Source organism: Agelaius phoeniceus, chromosome 6, assembly GCF_051311805.1.
Source record: "Agelaius phoeniceus isolate bAgePho1 chromosome 6, bAgePho1.hap1, whole genome shotgun sequence".
In the NCBI taxonomy this organism is placed as follows: Eukaryota; Metazoa; Chordata; class Aves; order Passeriformes; family Icteridae; genus Agelaius; species Agelaius phoeniceus.
In genome coordinates, this window is record NC_135270.1 from 32,371,215 (window position 1) to 32,392,130 (window position 20,916).

The 20,916-nt window shown below is 35.6% G+C and overlaps 1 protein-coding gene across 5 annotated transcripts in view; it reads left to right on the forward strand.

The window, feature by feature from the left end:
• The window catches only part of LOC143694363 (uncharacterized), a 46,759-nt gene that overhangs the window by 15,612 nt on the left and 10,231 nt on the right, over positions 1-20,916 (forward strand). For all 5 annotated transcript variants that reach the window (XR_013182804.1, XR_013182805.1, XR_013182807.1 and 2 more), the window contains 2 exons: positions 6,505-6,621; positions 15,055-15,161. The gene's annotated coding sequence lies outside the window, so the exon portion shown is untranslated. The remainder of the gene's footprint in view (positions 1-6,504; positions 6,622-15,054; positions 15,162-20,916) is intronic.

Genomic DNA, 20,916 nt, shown 5'->3' on the forward strand with positions numbered 1-20,916 from the left:
ATTAACTTGATGAAATCATTGTAATCTGTAACTTTACTGGGGCATTGCTCCAGTTTGGCAGACTCAGCTGGATCTAGCAGTCTGATCTGGGAGAAGGTTGAAGCTCTGATGTTTACAATTACACCCTTATAAGGCATCTTGGTTCACTTCCAATTATTGCTATTTCTATAAAGCTTTCATATTTGGGTGAATTATTTATGCCATCAAACCAAGAACTCTCATTGTTGATAGTATCACAATGTTATGAGGTAAGAAGTAACATCTAACATCTCAACTTCCATGTGCCTCCACAGAGTGAGAAGTGAAGGATTCCTCTGTTCTTCCCCACAAGCAGATAGCAGGAATACTAATAACAGTATAAGCTGAGCACAATGTACAAGGGAAGCTGAGGCCCTGGGCTTTCAGCAAGTTGTCAGCTTGTGCTTACTCACACAGTGCTCCTCCACAAACCTGTTTTACAACACATATCCTTTCACTCAAACCTGCTGAACATCAGAAGGCAACAGTTTTTTTTATCCTGAAGTTCTGAATTGTAATGGAAGTGAGGGAGGGGAAAACTTGAAAGAAAAACCCAGGTTAAAAGAGGGCCTGTCCTTCCACTGGCTGGAGCAGAGCATGCTCTCACCAGGTAACACTTGTCACAAGCATGGCTGTGACTTTTTCCCTCCTTTTTCATCCAAACACATTTTTACCACAATCTCCTAGCAATCTCTCTAATCACTTCCAGATCAAAAATGTAACAAACGTGCTTATTTTTCTGCCATGGGCTTCTGCTGCTCAGGCAATGCAGTGTTGTCTCAGTACCTCAGCAGACCAGGGCAAACAGGGGTTTTTTTGTGTGTACACTATGTGCATATGGAGTTCTCTCTGATAAGGGTCTGAAACCACTGCAACACAAAGTACTTATATCAGCATATTGGAAAGTGATAGCATCACCCAGCCATATCTATCTGCTAACCGAACATGCCAAATGGGTACCTACAGTGACTTTCACAGCTTTGCCAGTAATATCTGCTATCTAGACACAAGAGTAAACTGTGCACATTATTTACTTAATATAAGTTCTACCTTTTGTTCTGATCTGTCTACATCTTCAGGTTGAAATACTAGCCAGGCAGTGGTATTTAGAAGTTATATATGTCTATGATTCAGTTTTCATGCAGACAGAATATTAATATAAATTTCAGTGAGAAGAGGGAGGTTTAATTTTGAGTGGTAATTTTATAATCAGATAAAACATTCAAAATGCTAAACTATCTAACTGTTTTTTACAGGCAGTTCTGTAAAAACTGAGAAAAGGTGACAACATAAAATTTTAAATCACATAAACTTACAATAGGATTTTTCAAAGTAGCTCCAAACAAAGCATTCTGGCTTCCCTTTTTCTTCACTAATGTGCTGTTCCTGTGAATGCAGTTTGCTTTGCATGCTTTTTTCTCTTTTCCTACAGCAACACCTACTGTTAAAAATACAACTGGAATTTTCAGTTACAAGCCCACGAGGTTATTTTTAAGTAACCACTAGCAGTTCAAATTTTCAAAGTGATCCTAATCCTGTTATACAATGTGTTTTGTTTCCCCAACAACCTTTTTAGGAAGCGATCTCCTATCTAAACTTCTCTCTGAGTGCAAAAGACACGAATTAGAGGTTTTTAAGACAATCCTGAACCTGATTGAAATATCTGAACTGACATTCCACCCTGCAGTAGGTCAGTGACAAAACTCAAGATGTGGACTAAGAGTTTTTAAATCCAGCACCCAACCTGACTTAAAATCAAAATATTAAAATAAAGAACAGATATTCAAAGAAGATAATTTTAATAAAAAATAAAGCCATTGTATAAAATTTGATCTGGTTTTTATTTAAGATTTCAGTTTCAGGGAAGTTTGATCCCAGGTTTTGGATGCAATTCTATCCTTAATTTCACCTAAGCTGTGAGGAAAATTTTAGTTTTATAATTTAGTGTTCATACTTTGAAGAAAAATTATATGGAACAGAAAATAGAGGCCTACAGAAAGCCCAAGTACAGTGTCCACTCTTGTAAAAAGTTAAGTGAATATTTAAAATAGAATAACAAAAAACATGTACTTGGTGGCTATTAGGAGATTGTTTTGACAGAAGGTTGGTTCACAGCTTCTGTTCCCAGATTTATAGAAACTGACAGCAGAGCTAGCACTATTTCTTGTTTTGAGAAAATGTATTCTATGTTTCTCTGTGACTAAGGTCACTGTGTGTCATCATGTTCCCTAGAGCATGCTGCGAGCAAAGTTCAGCTCCAAGAAGCCCGTTAGCAGACTGTTTTTCTGAAGTCATGTTCTATGTCTGTCTTTTATACCTAGAAGAATTTACAAGTTTATATACAGAAACACTCTGTGACTATGTCATACTTTGTCTGAATTTGAATTACTCATGTATTCAAAAGATAAGCTGTTTAAATGAAACACATCATTTGATTTGAGCCAGCTGAAAAAACAGAATCTTTTATTCTCAGAAGTTCCTACAATGGATTTTTGCTAACTGTTAAAGATTAAAAAATCTTTTAAAATCTCACAGATACTTCAGAAAAGAAAAGCATTTTTCATTGCCCTCCTCAGTCTTCCCTGATCCTTTGCATATGAACCTATATTTCTTTATGCATTGGCCTGACAGGTCATGAAGATGTGAGTTTCCAGAGGCACGGTGAGAAAGACAGAATAACAGGATCAGTGAATAGATGGCAGCCCAGTAACACCACTGGCTATCTGGGCCAGCCAACAGCTCTTAACACTTTCTGTTAACTTTCCCTTGTCTGAACTGCCATAGATGCATTGATCTGTATATCCAAGCAATCTGTGTTTACCCATTTAGTCATGAGAGAAAAGGATATGTATTGCATACATTGGAACAGGCTGCCCAGGGAAGCTGTGGATGCCCTGTCCCTGGAAATGTTCAAGGCCAGGTTGAATGGGGCTTTGAGCAATGTGGCCTAGTAGAAGATGTCCCTGGCCATGGAAAGTGGGGTGGAACTAGATTATCTTTAAAGGTCTCTTCCAAAACAAACCTTTACATGATTCTGCAATTTTTGTAGACTCATGATGACAGTCCTTAGCAATCCCATCTAATAGTAATGTACTCACTCCTCGAGACCTGGCTTTTGTCACATTCATGTAGCAAAATACTCATGGCTCAAACTGGAAAAACCCCTAAACTTTCAAGTTCCCTACAGGGAAATGCAAGAAATACACATCACATCACAAGACTGCTTTTCTCTATGAAAAGCAATCCACTATGGATGAAGCAATTTCCTTGTTCAAATTGCCATATCAAACCAGACTCAACTAAAATATAGAAGACACATAGAAGCTGAACTGCAGGCCATACCCTACCCTAACCATTTACATTGTTTTCCCTTGTATAGTAGACTTCAAAAATATCTTTATATAAGAAATTGTCACAGTCCTGGTTAATGATCTGTATGTCCTTTGAAGCCAACTCAAACTATCCCTTCTCAGCAGGAGAATTTGTGCATATAAAGAGGACTTTTCATGTCTATGAAGTAGGTTAGGCTTATTCCACAGGGAATGCAAATTTCATAAGATTTTATCTATGGACACTGTGCAATATTCACCACGATTTTACTGCAGCATAATAATGAATAATCATGTCACCAGACTGGGTCTGGCACAGATCACAATGTGCTGTGAGCTTATGGAGTACTTCTTTAACTCAGCTGCTAATAGTGGAGTTAGAACTTGAAAGAAAACCTGCTGCAGTCCATGTGAAAATTTCCACTGACTTCAATATGCTTTAGTATAAGCCTTTTCAGCTGAGCGTCTCCAGTGGAGTTCAACTGATGAAAGCATTTGTATGTGGATGTGATTTGCTATGTAAACATATGATGGAATATGCTTTCTGTGGATTCTTTGGCTGGTGACAAAGAATCTGGTAAACATTCACCCCCTTCAGACTGCAGTTTCAGCAACTGAAAGTCTTGTTTTTTCTGAGAACTGTGTGAACAGAAGCTAAAGTTCATAATAGCTCTCTAAACACTACTGTCTGGTTTCTGTTAACATTTCCATTACCACAGTTTCTCAGATAGTTTCACAACAATGCTAAATTCCCAAGGATGCATTAGGAAAAGATATGAGCTCCCAGTGAGTGGGATTTTTTACTGCACAGCTCAAGTGTCACAGTAGAGATAGATTTTTACTTAGACACTCACCTAGAAAGAGCAGAATCACCAAGGGAGCCAAGTCTGGCCAATAATGACCATGCAATAAAATTGCAGGAGGAACAAAGCTGAATGCCTATCCATTGTTGTCAAGAAATGGTCTTGAGATGGTGGTGCATGGCTTATCAGAAAGGAATGTTGTGAGAACTCTTTGTGTACTTGAGTTTCCACAGATGCACACAGATAAATCTATTTACTTGGTATGACTGAAACTTGGTAGATGTAACTAAACTATCTAGTGTGACCAAGAACCTTAATTTTTAAATGTTATACATATAAAATATTTTTTAATACTTTTAATTAGAATAAAACCTTTCATTATTTTCAGCCAGTCACTTCAAAAGAACTACTACAGCTAGTATAAAAGAATTTCTCTAGCATTTTCACCAAAATGATCTAGTAAAGCTTATTTTCACTCAGGGAAAATATACACAAGCAACTGGAGTAGCATTAACCTTTATCTTACAGAAAACTTGGAACTGACTTTTCTCTATTTTAGGTAGACATCGTAGAGAGGCATTTCTAACGATGATAATTCCACTGATTTTGTGGATGCACTGCCTTGGCAGGAGTGAATTTACATGGAGAAAAATTATCCCACTTATAAATCAGGCTGCAAGATTCAACTTGGAAAAGGTTAAAGAATACCTCTTTCATGCACACCTGTACAAAGCCAGTAAAACTGAGAAATCTATCTATAGGGAATGAGTCTCTCCCTGTGATGGATAAAAGCTTCTAATAATTTTGACATTGCTTTCAGCTTAAATTGCATTCTAAATATAATATATTCTAATAGATATATGTGCAACTGATAACATTTCACAAACTTTTCAATGGCACTGACAAGGTCTTCAGTTGAAAGAAAATTCTCCTTTCGTGTACAACAGCAGATTGCAGTTCCAATATCTTTTTTCCCCAGCACACACAGAATTGATTTCAGCATCTGACAGAAGCTTTAGGAATGATCTCTGAAAGAATTAAAAAGCAGAATCTATGAAGTAAATGTAAATGAACCACAGATCACAAGTAATGTTGTCCCAAATGAAAGAAGAATCTTCAAAACCTTCCAAGGACATACCTGCTTCACAGATGAGACCAATGTTCTGTACTGCAGTAAGATGCAAAGTGCACATGCATTCAGGTGCTATATAAAAGATATGTGTTACATGACTGCTTTAAGTATAATAATCTTGTAGTCCCAGAACTAATTGCTCTGTCATATTCTACTTGTATAGACATTGTTAGAAGTCTTAGTGAGGCTCCAGAGTCACCGAGAGAGGACCTAAACCTTGTAATGCATTTTGAGATCTACTATAAGGAGAGATGGTAAATATGTTTCTATTACTTACACAGATACAAAGACAAAAATACACATTTGTGCGTGCACACAAGCACACACATATAAAAAAAATTTGCAAAAGGCTAGTCCCTGTCCATAGGCAACCATGTGGACAACTGACAAGTACACAAGGGTTAGGAAAAGAATATAAATTCTTTCTCATATAGTTTGTCAGACAGAAATATTCTCACTTAACTTGAAGCCTTTTCTGTGAAGTTGATTATTTATTATTTGTCAAAAAATCATAAATTGATCCTCATGCTTTCACTGCCAGGAATATTTAAAGGAAGCTTTAAGGACAGTTCAGAGTCTAGGAAGTGAAACTTCTGCTGCCCAAAAGAGGCATAAAAATGCCAGTTTCACAAAATAAGCTCTGCTAAAGTGATCAGACTGCAGACTGAAAAATCTAGTTCAGAAGTTAAAAATGTAATACCAAACCAGGCCGTACAGACTAGATAGAACCTTTTCAGCACCAGACAAAGAGGACAAATTGGCTGAGCAACTGTCTTGAAGGAAATACTTTACTGGTCTGTAGTATCTCTGAGCTAAAGGACAAATGTTGGAAAGTGACAGAAGCTTCAGCTGCCTTCCAAAAGGTGTGTTCAGAAGGCCTTATGTACCACAAAATCCGCACACAGGATGCTGCCAGAGCTATTTTTAGTTTTGCCTTCTTTTGTGTCTTTCTACTTTAGTGGTTCAAATCTCTTTGATTTTGTTTCTTCCAAACTATGGCTAAGTTCACTTCCAGTCCAGGATATTCTTAAAGTCTCATTTTTTTCAAAGAATATGGTTTTTAAATGTCAGTATTTAAGAAATATAATAAAGTTATAAATTCCCTGTATTTTCTTTTAGAATAAGCATAGTTTCTCACATATTTCTTTCAAAACATTCTTCGCCAAAACAGTGACCTTGAGGGTATGAGTCTCATCTATTCATGGAAATGTTTTCTTTTCAGCTGAAAACACAGGTTCTGTGGTTTCATCCTGTATTGCAACCTTACAGCCGAAGACCATCTAAGTCAAAACAGAAGGAACAGAAAGTCTCATTTATCTGAGGCAGCAACTTTTTGCAGGTAAGAAACTAAGGTGACATCTCCACTCCATTACAATGGCATGACTTGCTACAAGCTTGACATAGCAAAATATAAGCAAATCAATGCACAACTACTTTTATTTGTGGAGACAAGCAAAAACTATCCAAAATGTAGCATACTCAGCTGGCATTATTTGTAGACTGGCTGGCAGCCTCTGGAGAGAGAACAAGGAATACTAAAATACATTCAAAGGTCCTATTTCCAAGGCACTTTAGGGATGTGCTAGCCAGGCAATACGGGAAATGGGCCTTCCATATGTGTGTGACACCCCTACCAGATTTAGAAGGTGAAGTTAAGGGACTAGTAGAGTTTCATCTGAAGTGCTTATTGTTCTGGATGTATTGGCACATTTTTTCTTTGAAAATTAAAATGTATGGACTCATTCCCAAAGCTCAAAAAATGAAGACTTGCACCATTTTGGATTGTTCTGCAGTGCTAAGCTAGATGTTTCTGCTCTGTTGGGCATGTGCAACAGCAGACAATAAATAGAAAGCATCTTCTGCAGGGATTAAAGCAAAAGCTATACCACAGTAAAACTAAGGCATATTACTTTGTCTAATTCTATACCACAATTTCAGTTTTCTGCCATTGTTCATCTCATGTGCTGTAGACATCAAATGCTCTGAATTTTGTCAGTCTTGAGTTATCATAAAAGCTACAGTCTTGCAATTCATCTTTAATGAGTTGTTTACATGGAAATCAAACAGCTGTGGAATTTCTTGAAAATGGCCAGGATCATTCCTAGCTCTCTGTCTCTTAAAAACAACTTCTGTGGCCATACAGCAACTATCATTGAGTGAGATTCATAGCTGTAATAAATCTGTTTACTGTTTAACTCTGAACAGTTTTCTTGTTTCTGTGCCCCAGCCTATATTTTCTAAAATATATACCATCTCTTATTGCTGCAACCTGGAATTTACCAACAGTATCAGTAATAAATCACAAGCAACTACTCTTACTTTTATTCCTCTCTGAGGAATAGAGTGGAAGCCTTTACACACAGCTGTCTGAACTTGGATCATTTTCAGATTAAAGCATTATTCATGCTCTAAAGTGTCCCAGGAGCTGCCTAGACCGAGTTGTACACAGTTAGGATCTACCTATTTTTACATGTGGGGCAACCAAGCAAGATTCATAATAGAAAATTTAATTCCAGATCTGCATTTAGCTGAGTCTGGACCATGCATATGCACACACAAACTCCATACAAACTGCATGAGAGGTCATTGGACCTTCAGCATGATCACTTCAGGAAAATGCTGACATTTTCACTGGTTTTGCTATATCTGTTTCCTCCTGTGTCCCAGTTTGTTCATTTTTCAAACATCCCTTCTTGGTCTCACTATCTTTTTTTCCAAAATTATATGTTGTTGGTTTGCGTTTTAGTCATCAATCGTTTTAGTTCAGTTGTAAGATATACTGTTCCATGTAAGTGCACTTTGACACTGGATACAATCCAGGATGAAGTACATAAAACCTGGGCTATCACATCAAAGGATTCTCAGTAAATTTACTCCTTTAACCTTATTACTTTCAGCATTTTTAATTATACTTTACGAGTTAGGATCTTTGTGCATTCCGTTTGTAAAGGGATGCTCTATTTGGTGCAAGAGTTAATCCTCCCATTTTAACTATATTCACACTCTGCTATCAAAGCTCTCAGTAGCAGGGGCTTGTTGTGTGTATTAATCCAGTTTTTTAAGTTCTCTGGGATGAAAGACACTGCAGAAATGCAAACTCCTACCTACATACTTAATAAGAAGCCAGAAAGACTAGCAGGACTTGCATAACATTTAAATTTGACAATAATACCATTTTGTCCCCCTTTGTTTTGAACTAACATGTGACTTAAAAATCATCTTTAACTTGCCAATCTATGTGTAAAAAGACCAAAATATGTTAAATAAAATGTCTGGTCTAGTTTTTTCCTAGCCTTTTAAAACAGAAAAATACCAGAAAATCTAATATTTTAATTTAGACTATTTGTGTGCTCAAAGGAGCAAGTAAAGATAGGTAACTGCAACAAGGTGTCATGTTATTAGATTAATGTCATACTATGTACTAATATAGTTACAATTATCTAAAAGTGGCCTATCAGACAATAATAGATGTTCAGTGTTTTCAACTGAAAGTTTATTTAGAATACCTATGGGCTTTATATGAAGCTGAATAAACCTGTAGCCCATATCCTCAACAGATTGGCATTTTACTGGGATTTTAATGCAAGGCTTCTGTGGCAATAAAAAAGGGCTAATTTTTGAATGTAGCTTGCAAGCTTCTGAGTAACAGATAAATGGGATATTTGCTGGGACAGAAAGGTGGCTCTTGAAGCTTGGCTTCATGTATGTGTAAGTGTGATCTTGTCCCATATTCCTGTTATGGGGTTTTTTATGGCTCATTTGCAAAAACGCCAAAGCTTAAGTGAGAGATACAAAGTGGTACAGATTGTTGGTTCACCAGCAAAACGCAACTATCATGCAGGAAAACAGACTGGTCAGAGTCCATGGGGATAGGCAGTTTTAATGAAAGAGAGCAGTGAGAGTAACCCTTCTAGAGTCAGAGTTCCTATATTAAAATGAAAGAATTTCTAGGATTATGGACAGATGCATATCAAGTAGACACTTGATTTATAAAAAAATAATTGAAAATAATTGACCTAACATTTCCCAAGCAACCAGATACAGTATTGGATTTGAAATGTGGTACAGCTAAATAAAGTTATTTCACTCTAAACAATGCAGAGAATAAAAAGGCAGAAGCTGGACAAACCTTCTTTCCTAGTAAGCTAACAACAGACAGGAACAACTTTCTGTGTTACTCTGTTTACTTTTAGCAGTAGGAACTGACAGGACTCACAGCTACAAAGGAAAAAAGGATGGATCTGTTTCATGAATTAGAATCTACCTCTGAAACATTTTCTACTTTTCTAAATAAAAAGTTGCCAAAACACATTTTAATTACTTTCAGAGATATTTTTGTTTCTCTTGTCTACAGCTGTCCCTTATTGAAACATTTAAAAAAATCAAATGAAATCTCCTAAAAAACATTCTTCTCAGAAGCAGTTCTTGTATATCACATACTCACCATTCCTTGACAGTTTCATTCCTTTGAATATTGGAATGAAAATAACTGCTTCATAATAGAGGTTTTTGTTTCTGCTACTTATTTTCCTGTTTGTACAATAAGTCCTTGGATTTAGAAACATAGTTAGGCTTAAGATATCCCTAAAAATACCTAATAAAGCAATAACATTATAAAAATATAAACCACTGGCAATTGCATGTTTTCCATTCCCCAAAACAGGCAGAATGGGATAGACTGAACCAGACGAAGGGTTGTGTCCTTCTCTTTGTGTGTATAAATGTTGCAAAATAACATATCATTAAGGAAGACAGAATATAAAAATTTGAAACTTCTCACAGTTTCCAACAGGAGCTTGAAGAATCAGAGTCAAGGAAAGGATTCAGGGTAACTTTTTTGAGCAGTATTTTGTAGCATCCTTCAAGAATCATGACAGAGGACCTACTAGGGACAACATAGCTAAAAGCATTCCTGAAGTCATGCTGCTCTTCAGCTGCTGTAAGACTTTTAGCAAAGCCATCTGTATTTCAACATGTATGCAGAGCCATTGGTACTTCAGAAGCATGTAGAGTGAATGAAGTACTAATATTTGCACCATCTTGCTTGGAGTCTTTAGCTGAAGTACCTTCTGCATTCTGACTATAAGTAAGAAATGAGTACATATTTATAGTATTAGCAGTTCTACTTCTAAATATTTGTTTACAGAAGAGGCAGAATGGAAAAGAGATAAGGATAGCTTTCAAATACTATTTTTAACCACAGAACACTCCGTTTCTATTATTCACATTAACAGAATCAAATGCAACCTCCACATGAACCAAGCTCACTCTAGGCAAGCTCTTGAAAAATGAATATATACATAGAAAATAATGAACTACTCTTTGAAAAAGGATATAACAAAGAATTTGGTGGAGTTTCAGAGGTATAAAAGGACAATCATATAGATGTATAGATGTTCACTGTTTTCTACAGTGATAGATGTATAGATGTTCATATAGATGTATAGATGTATAGATGTTCACTGTTTTCTACAGTGATTTCTAAAGATTTCAACTGCTTAAGTATGCCTTAAAGGGTATGTAAATACCAGGTTTATAGAACAAAACATGGCATTCCATAACAAGCTTCTTTCTTCTTCATTTCTACAGACATCACAACAGGCCACAGTTCTCTGTATCTCTAGTCATATCACCTACTTTTAGACAGAATTCTGTGCAGTCTTTAAATAGGACCAGGATTGGTATAGGACCAATATGGAGAGCCTTTGGTTGTCCTCTTCAGTGCATAGATGTACGCCAGAAATCATAGTCAGCAAGAGATAAGGCTGGTACAGTTCTGAAGGAAGCCAAAAGGAAAGTCACAGTCCTATTGCTGGTGGGTCCCAGGGAAAAACTGAAGTTGAAGACAATTAGTAATAGCTCTATCTTCCTACGTCAAAACTATAATGCATTAGTTACCCATTTTAAAATTCACATTATTTAGTTATACAGCATTTCTAACTTCTGGGGTAGGCATTCTAGAGATTGCAAATCAATTTGTGTCTTTTATGCTTCTTTAGAAACTATTTCCTAAAAGTACTAACAATTTGGTAATTATTTTATCCAGAATTTTAGTTTAAAAAAGAATATTGTGTCCAACCATCAAAAAACCTGTTTTCTGTGCAAGGAAACAGCCCAAAGGGCTGCATGTTGATCTCTAAAGTGTCAGGCCCATTATGCTGCAGAGTAGCATAAAAATGAGGTTTTAATCTTTTTTTTCTAATAGATAGAGACAATAACATTTTACAAGACAGAAGTTACTTCTGTCACAATCTTATGCTCTTAGTTGCATGTGAGATTCAACCATGGAACCTTGGCTCACATTCTGCAGTAGCCCCCTTTGTTCTTGGAGAATATTTAGTCACAGAGAAAAATTACTGAGAAAAAAATACTTTGCCACTGAAATGGGACATCAGTAATAGAAATGAACCAGAACACTGCACATAAGTTTGTAATTAGGGGCCTGATTCTGCAATAGTCTGAGTATTTCCTGAATGGTTTGGTGCTGAGTACCTTGAACTCATCAAGTGATGTCATGGGTTTAGTTTGTTCAATAACACAGCACTGCGGTGAGAGGAATGTACAGAAGGTTATTTAATAGGAGATGTGTTTCAATTGCTATTCAAAGGCAAAAAATCAAGTCTCAGAAAACTGGAAATTTTTGGTTGAGACTGCACACATCCTGTGCCAACCAAGTCATTAGAGTACCTCACCTGAAGTAGAGAGAAAGACACTTCATGAATTAAATGGCTGGACAGATGCCCAGCTAAGCATATAGACTCCCTTTCACAGTCAAAGCACCCTCACAGAATTAAAATTTGATGTTATCCAAGCCACAGAGCCACTTTTCTTGGTACTGATTACAAGGATAATGTGCAGCTGTGTTGGTTGGGCTTGAAAACTGTTCAGATTGGCTCTGAGTTTGTTTTGCTTCAACTGTCTTACATGAAAAAGAAATTTCCCTCATAAATCCATATCTGCAAGCAGGCTTCCTTATCACGCATTACGTGTTTACCCATGAGGAAGAAAACACTGTTCTATTTCCTAGAAAGTCCAGATCAACAAGTTCATATAAACATTGGAACAAGTTGGTATGATCATCTCATCATATATGAAGGAGGAAAGAAGCAATGAAATCATAGTGAATGAATTATATCTGATGAGGCATAAATTCATCTGCCCAGTAGTTAAACACAGATAGTAGGACAAAGATATTTTTCACTTTTAAACTAGGTCTGTGAACTCTATTAAGAAATTTCCAAACTTTCCACCATCTCCTTGTATCAGAAAAGGATTTTTGGATTCAGTGCATCATTGCTAAAAAGTACTGAAATAGAAATTAGCAAGTGCTGCTTTGTTTGGGGAAAGACCATTTAGAGTTTTAACAGCAAAAAAATGGCACTATTTAGTTTTGAAGTCTAACAGTGCTAGAATATCAGGCTTATTTTATAGCATTTAATTATCATAGGAAATAAACTCACAATGTAAGAATCATATTCCCACAATGACAAATATAGAGTAGTAAAATTGTTTTTCTATTCCTAAATCTTCTAGTCAATTTACAACCTGAAATCCAGAAACTTGGATTGTGAGCTTGCACCTCTGATACTTCAGAGTGCTTTTCTACTTACCATCACTATAGCCTAAAGCACCAACGTAACCTAATTTTTCACTTTCCTTTGCTGAACTGGAAAGACCAGCAATGGCATACAGGTATCCAAATTATTTTGAGCGCAGGTGAACCTTAAATGTATACAGAAGTTGTGATAGGATTACTTAATCAAAATTTCCATCTGCAAAAAGCAATTCTGGGGACATGCAAGTGAGTTCACATTCAAAAATGGTGTCAAATCTTCCAAAGGATCTCAAATTTTTATGTCTAGTCAGAATGAACAAGATTTATTGATTTTTTTCCTCAAAAATCTTTTCCTATTTCTTCCTCTTTTAACTGAAGGATGTGAAAATCTACTACATATACACACTTTGTTATGTACATTCTTAGTTTCAGTCCTCTTGCTGGATTTAATTTCAAAGTTTATGTCAATTCAATTTCTTATGGAATATGACCCAGATAAGATGGGATCAAAAGAATTATTTTTTCAATAAACCAGACTCCTGGTTCTGTGACTATCTAGGTAAGTTAGAATTCAAAAAATTTATCCATTCCTTTTGCTGAACTGTAAATTTCCATTACTCTGTTTCATTTTATCTATGAAGGCTTTTATAGCTGTACAAACTGAATAAGGAAAATAATTTTCTTGTCAACACTTTACCCAGAAATGACATTTTGTACTTTATTATTGCTCCATATGAAGAAATTCTGCAGAAAACCATAGAATCACAGAATAGTTTGAACTGGAAGAAACATTAAAAGGCCACCTAGTCCAACCCTTCTGCAGTGAGCAGGGATACCTTCAACCACACAGGTTTCTCGAGTTCCTACATCAACTGTTTCCCCTCACATTAATGAAGGCAAATAGTTATTGAAAATGTCATTATCCAGGCATAAATGAACCTTATTTCAGGTACATGCAAATAACTTTGCAGATAATTTCTAGCTTTTTTTCAGTCACAGATGCTACATTCTAATAGAGAAACAAAAGTTGGTGAAGGTGTTCATGCCCAAATTTTTAAATAAATTTCAGTTAAATTGCTGCAATGGAAAACTGTCTTTCTGTGAATTGTTAGAGTAAAATACAGAGTAAAATATTTCCTTCTTAGTGCATCCAAACTGATTCTTACTCCAGTTTTTCTGACATTTTCCACTGTCTGAGATTTGTAGATAGAAAATGGTAAAAATTTTTCATAAGAATAGCTTTCATCAGGAGGATCAGAATTTGAACCCAAGTCCTTTTCCTCGATAAAGAATGTATAAATAACCACATATTCAGGAACACTAGCTGTGGTACTGATCAGGATACCTCAGTAAAAGACTGTCTGACAAAGTAAGAATCATGTAGACAAGAGTCCAAGCTAGAAAGCACTTTCTTGGGATATGATCAATAAGAAAATAATTTACAATGTTCTAATGGGCATGTTCTTTTCAAGAAATCAGCAAAAGCCCAAGGCATGATCAGCAGAAATTATTTTGCAGGATTTGAAGTGCTAGAAGTGATGACTTTGTTACTAGTCTTCTGCAAAAACAAGCAGAATTTGTGTAAATAATTCAGCAGAGTGCACAGAAGAGATGTGGGGAGAAATCTATGCTCTTAGTATAGACTATGGTCTTAGTCTATGGTCTCAGCATTCATTGATTGTTTCTTCAGAGGGACTTTAATTAATGCTTCCTGCTTTTATGCAAGCAATAATGTCCTCTCCTACCTGCCCTAACTGGACAATTCAATGGTTTGTGACTGATTTTCAAGAGTTAGAACAAGTGACATCTCGCATTAGTTTCTTTCTAGTTCTGCAAATCAATTCAGTATATGCAGTCCATACTTGGCTCCCAAAGATGCAATACAAGTGATTTATCAGCTGCAAATTTGTATAAAAGTGCCACATAGCATGTTGGACATTGCTTCAAGAAATGAAACTCAGGTGTCTGATATTTGGAGGCTAAAAATCACTATGTTGAATTCCTTCATGAACTGTTTCCCCTTCCATTAATGAAGGCAAATAGTTATTTAAAATTTCATTATCCAGGCATATATGAACCTTATTTCAGGAAAAGCCAAGTTTTCCATGTGATTAGTTTGACACCACCACCCCCTTCCTCCTCACACACAAATCTAAAGGCAAACAGCCTATTCAGAGACTGAACTTTATCTGACTCTTTTTTTTTTTTTTTCCCCAGTCATCATCCTCCAACTGCTTTGATGTTACAAGAGATTACATTGAGGTATGACTAGAAGGGATGCTGGAATTATGCCCACCTCTCCTCCCAGGATTTTTAAGAGAGATGTGAGTAGAACTTTCAGACTTTGGCTAAAGATGAAAGACTAAAAATATGAAGTGTGGAAACAAGAAGAACTCACCACACTCTCTGTAATCAAGTAGAGCCCTCACAAGTTTCTTCTGTGCAATATCTCACATTAGAACCTCCTAAAAGAAAACAGTTTATAAAAAGCACATTTAGTATCAGATGTCTAGAACTGTTTTGCAAATAATCCAGATGTGAATGTTCGTGTTCAGTTCTTCAACTGAGGTTAAAAATTTAAAAAAAAAATTAAAATACCTGTTTATTCATAAAAATAGGGTTTGTACATTAGAATCTTAGTGCATTTTTTGCTACCAAAAATACAGTACCCTGCAGTGTGATGATATGCATTATTCCTGAGGAGTAAATAACTCATACTCTTCCAATACACATCTCTGTTCCAGGAGCTGGAACAGAGCCCTGTAAGCTGCAGGTCCCACGACCCCATTAAAAGTCTTTGCAGAAAGCAGTTGCTGTCTTAATCTTTACCCACACCTCATCTCTCACATTTCACAAAGTCAATAGGAAAAAACCCCTTCTGAATGACTTTACATTAGGAGATGATTTTGACTAAATATTGCAACCAGCAGTAGAATTGCTGAACATACCATTAACTAGCAAATGATTAAGTGCAGCATTTAGGGAATTATTTTTTTAATAGATAACAAAAGTGCTAAAATTAAACTTTCCTCAATTTATCAGGAAATTATGTTTTATGCAATTACTACATGATAAAACTAATTCTCACTAAGACCTGGTGAGCAAGCAGCATTAATCCTGCATTTTGACCATCAGCCAATGTAAAACTTTGCTCAGATTTAACAATTAATTATGCTGTGGGACCTGTGTTGGGAACAAAATCCAAAAAACAGTATCTAAATGTGATCATCTATTTTTAATTTGACACATTTTTTCCAGATCACCAAAAATGGTAGGATGTCAATAGAAATATCTGTTCTTCATGTTTTATGAGTGCTATGGATAAGTACAGAGCTGAAAAAATTACTACATAGGGTACAGAGCAGTCATGCAGAATTTTTTTCCATGATAGACAGAGGTTTTCCTGTTTGATGCCTCAGCACACATCTCAGACAAAATTCCATAAGGATTTTCCCAAATAATTTCAAAGCAATCCAGAGAGAATAGGGCTTGAACAAAGCTGAAACAATTCAGCTTTCTGAATTTTCTTTGTAGCTCAACTGTTTATTTTCTGCATGATTTTGGTCAAGATCACAGGTGTGCATCAGGTTACTCACCAGAATTTCAAAGGACCATGCAAAGTAGGGAAACCAAGACTAATTAAAGAACAAATGTGCTGCTCTTATTACCAAGCCAGTAATGTCTTAACTGTGGCTCACCAGAATATCCAGCATTTCTCGCACCACAAGCAGTAAGAGAGGTTTTGAACAGGAGATTGGACTAGATGGTTTCTTGAAATATTTTCCAACTCACTTAATATCATAAAAATGCCATGTACTAAATGTCATGTTGTTTTGTGGTGCTGGTTATAGAGCAGAAGTAATAAAAACAGTAATTAAAAAATACTATTAGACTTTCCCATTTGTAAGATTTTTACGTTTATGTGTAGGCTTATATTGTAGGCTTATTTGTAGTAAGGCCTATAAATAGTTTTCTTCCATATTCAGGTAAGCAATCTTTTCTAAATTTACAACTATTCAAAGTGCTGATATTTAGTCTATGTTCCTTGAGGAAAAAAACCCCCAACCTATCAAATTCCTAATATATTAGTGGTGTTTATCCAACTCAAAATGTGTTCTCTGAGTAGTACACAACTAACAGCAAAATACTTCTAAGTTTGTGCATTTCATTATCACAGTGAGAAATACCAAAACAATAGTATTTTGAGGAACTAAGACTGCTCCCTCACACTGATTTACATGCTCATTTAAACATAAAATTTTCGAGATTTCATCTGTAAATCAAGTAATCGAAGATTTATTCCAGAAGCAAATAGGAAGCTATGAGAAATCAGGAAGTTACATAAACTGCCCTTTGTTCTTAAACAAATGGAAAGGAAACAAATATGTCAAGATTAAGAACACATAATGAAAAATAAGTATACTGGAAAAGCCGCTGCTCCTGAAATAACTGATCATTTGTATGAACTTTTGGGTGGGCAGATACTGGAGTGCACATCAGTGTGATTGGTCTTGACTAAATCAGCTGCAGTGAAAACTAGACTTGCAATAAGAAAGATCCATATTAAATTATTTACTGTTTGCCAGCTGCTATTCTCAGCTCCTTATACATTATGCCAGAATTCCTGGAGCCAACTGTTACTTCCCCCAAGGCTTGACTCTGCATATGTGAAGGGAATGGGTATCCTGCTCTTGACTACAAGTGGAGAATGACTAAGTTCTAAACTTGATATACCTAAAGTATGAAAAAATCCTCAATTACCACAAACTGAAGTCAAGTCATGGTTAACACTGTATTGTTATTCTCACTAAAACCCTTGACCTTACTCACTATAGCTACAGTCAAAAGCTCAAAATTTGCTTTTAAAAATAGCAGTGAAAATCCAGCCTGGCCTGACACCAGGAAAGAGGCATAGATCCTCACCTCTGAAATTTCCAGGAGGAGGCTCTAGCAAGAAACATCCATAGATCACCCAAAGGAGATGTCCCCTCCATTGCACTGCATCTGAGCAGACTGAGCCATCTCAATAGCTGGGGCTCCTATAGCAAGCACTGACTTTGCTACAAGCCTTTTTCTTGGACAATTCATCTTCAATATTTCTCAGAATGAAGTTTTCTGAGAAAGACAATGTCAATTGGAATCATGATATATTTTAGGAAGATTTTTTTAGAGGGGAGAAAAAAATATTCCTTCTCACTTAATGTGCATTTGGCTTATTATGACTCTGCCTCTTCTGCCAGAATGGTATCTGTATCACAGAAAATCTTAAAACACCAGTCAAGTATATGCAAAGATTGTTGTTGAACTAAATTTTTGCAGGAACTCTGTCTCATCATTTTATTCTGAATTTTCATAGAAAAAAAAGTGGTGATATTTGTTTTCCTTCAAACTGTTTTTTGATCAGTGCTGGGCATCCAAATAAGAGTAAATTGCAATAAGTACATTTACACTAAATAATACTCCTAATTTCAATCTTGTCTGCTTCTGTGGTTTTTTTAAGCTATAAAAGAAAACATGCTTTGAATCAGGAATTCAGCAAACACCGGGTTTGAAGCTGGGTGGCCCTGACTAACCCCTCATAACTTTCTGCACAGCTTCATCAGGAAGGGTAGCAAGTGCCCAGGCAGAAATCTCTCACATACTGATCAGGAAATCCTGTTGTATGTTGGTGTGAGTGCCTACAAGAACAGTTGTGAATTAAATTCAGGATATGCTTCAGCTACCACACTATATTCACAGAAGAAAGGATGAGCCTAACTTGTATTTTAAGGAAAAATGACATGAGCAACTAACTCCAGGAAGGAATTTAGTGCTGCAGATCCCGTGTGAGAGGATGCATCCCTGTAGACTGGAGGAAAGAATCTGTGGAATGGGATTTGAGATTTTCCCTCACTTCAGATTAGATATTGGCTGAGATACCTTTTTAGCAATACAGCTTTATAAATCTTTCACTTCAAACCTACTGTGAAGTTTCATAGTAATAAAAACTGGGTGGTTGTGTAGAGTAATCTAGGGGGAAAGTTCTTTAAAAAACTAAATTTTATGGTGTCAAACTTTATTGAGTACAGCCTCTAATTTGTTCTCCTTTTTATTACCAAATAAAAATGACAAGCACAAATTATCAAGATATTTTCAGCATAGAAATAAAGCTGTATGTATTATTACTTAAATCAGCCAGAGCAGACTAAGACATACTTCACTTTCTAAGATCAGTCTTAAGTTTCTTTAAATAAAAGGAAGACACAAGATGAGCAAAATATATGTAACAAAAATGTTTCAATAACAGTTTTGTAAAAGTTATTTAATCCCACAGGTGTACCTCTTTTTATTAAAAACTTGTAAAATACGATAGAAGTCCAACAATTAAAAAGATTTGACAGTGAAAATTCTGTGGCTGCTCCACCCTGTCCTAAATCTTAAAATGAACAGTAGCAGGAAGGCATGTGTGTCTTAGAACAATTTCTTCTTGTTTACAATTGCAGTAGGCTAAAATGAGTCATTGTTCTGTACAAATAGAAAAATGTGTGCTCACAAAAAATGTTTTGGTACTATCTGCAAAGTTTCAGTAAATTAGAATGTCACAATGATATATGCAATTTTTTTGAATATAAATTTGTAAATCATGGTGCCAACAAGAATGAAAAGATATACAATTTCTTGGAATTCTTTTTCATACTGATAACCTAGAGGACAATATCTATTTTTATTTGCAACTGTTCAAAGGGCAGGGATTATAGAACTTAAATTAAGATTATTGTAATATTTTCCCCTCAGGAATTTTTGAAATAGAGCATTTTCTAGGGTTATAAAATTATATGTAGCATTTTAGAAAATGTTAAAAATTCTTATCACCAATAATTTCTCCTTATACACATAATAAATATAGTTTTTGTGAAAGGTTCCTATATTAAAACATAAACTGTAAAGATATAATTTTTAAAAGTTTCCTGTACTAACCATGAGCATGACAATTTTAGTGATAATTCAAAGACAGTAAAATAAGACAAGCACTTTGTGCTTGAAAATAACTCAGGAATTAATTTTTAAGTGTAATTCTGCTTGTTACATTTTGGCATAATGTCTCTATAAATACTACATCTTTTCTCACTTTAAAAAAAAATTGCTTTTTTCTTGCTTTAAAAACTTAAAAAACTACCATAAAAAAAATCTTAAAAAACTACCATACATTTCAGTAAGTTATCAAATCAATTGGAGAATAATGCATAAAATACATAAACACAAACTTCAATATATATTACAAAAGATCCATGAAGGATTTAATCTATTCTTCAGCCTCAGTGTTGAAACATAAGCTGACTTCAGTTGAAAAAAATGAGATCAAGGGGTTTTAGGCTAAGAATGAACCATGCTACTTATCTAAAAATTCAGTGAAGTAGATGAAGAGGCTAAAATCTTTGTTTCAGGAATGGAAAATCAAACAGAAAGGAGACATAGTCCTTCCTGTAAATATTCTCCATGAACAAGCTACTAGAAAAGTAAATCCCATGTACTTTATCAAATATTCCAAGAAAGAGTATTTATGTTTTGTGGTAGAGGAGAGCACCAGCATAGAAGAGGGCTTTTGACTTTCTTTGAAGGTCACAAAAGAGGCAGAGCAACAAGGACTTTTAAAGAAAAATATCCTGTCACATCAAAATCAAATATCAAAACACACTAGAAAGTACAGAGAGAAAAGCATTCACAGCAAGTTTGCCAGTCAATTCTCTATTGACCCAAAAATGTCCATATAAATGAAGAACTACCTAAACAACCATATCAGGTCTGTTGTGAAAGCCATTTGGTATGAATGAAAATACTCAGATCTGTTTGCAACCCTCTGATGATGTTAAAGGTGCTCTTGTTTAGCTGTGTTTTCCATAGTAAGAAAATACACAAAGGAAAACAGTCCTTACCTCTGTGAAAATCAAAATTCAATGTACCCGGGAGTTGTGAAATTGCACCTTTATTTCTCACTGTATCTGAACCTGCATGCAGGTACAAATTAGGGAAATGAAAATTTTAGTGGAAAGAATGAATGAACAGTTATCAGAGCTTCCTATTTTCATTAAGATTAATTTA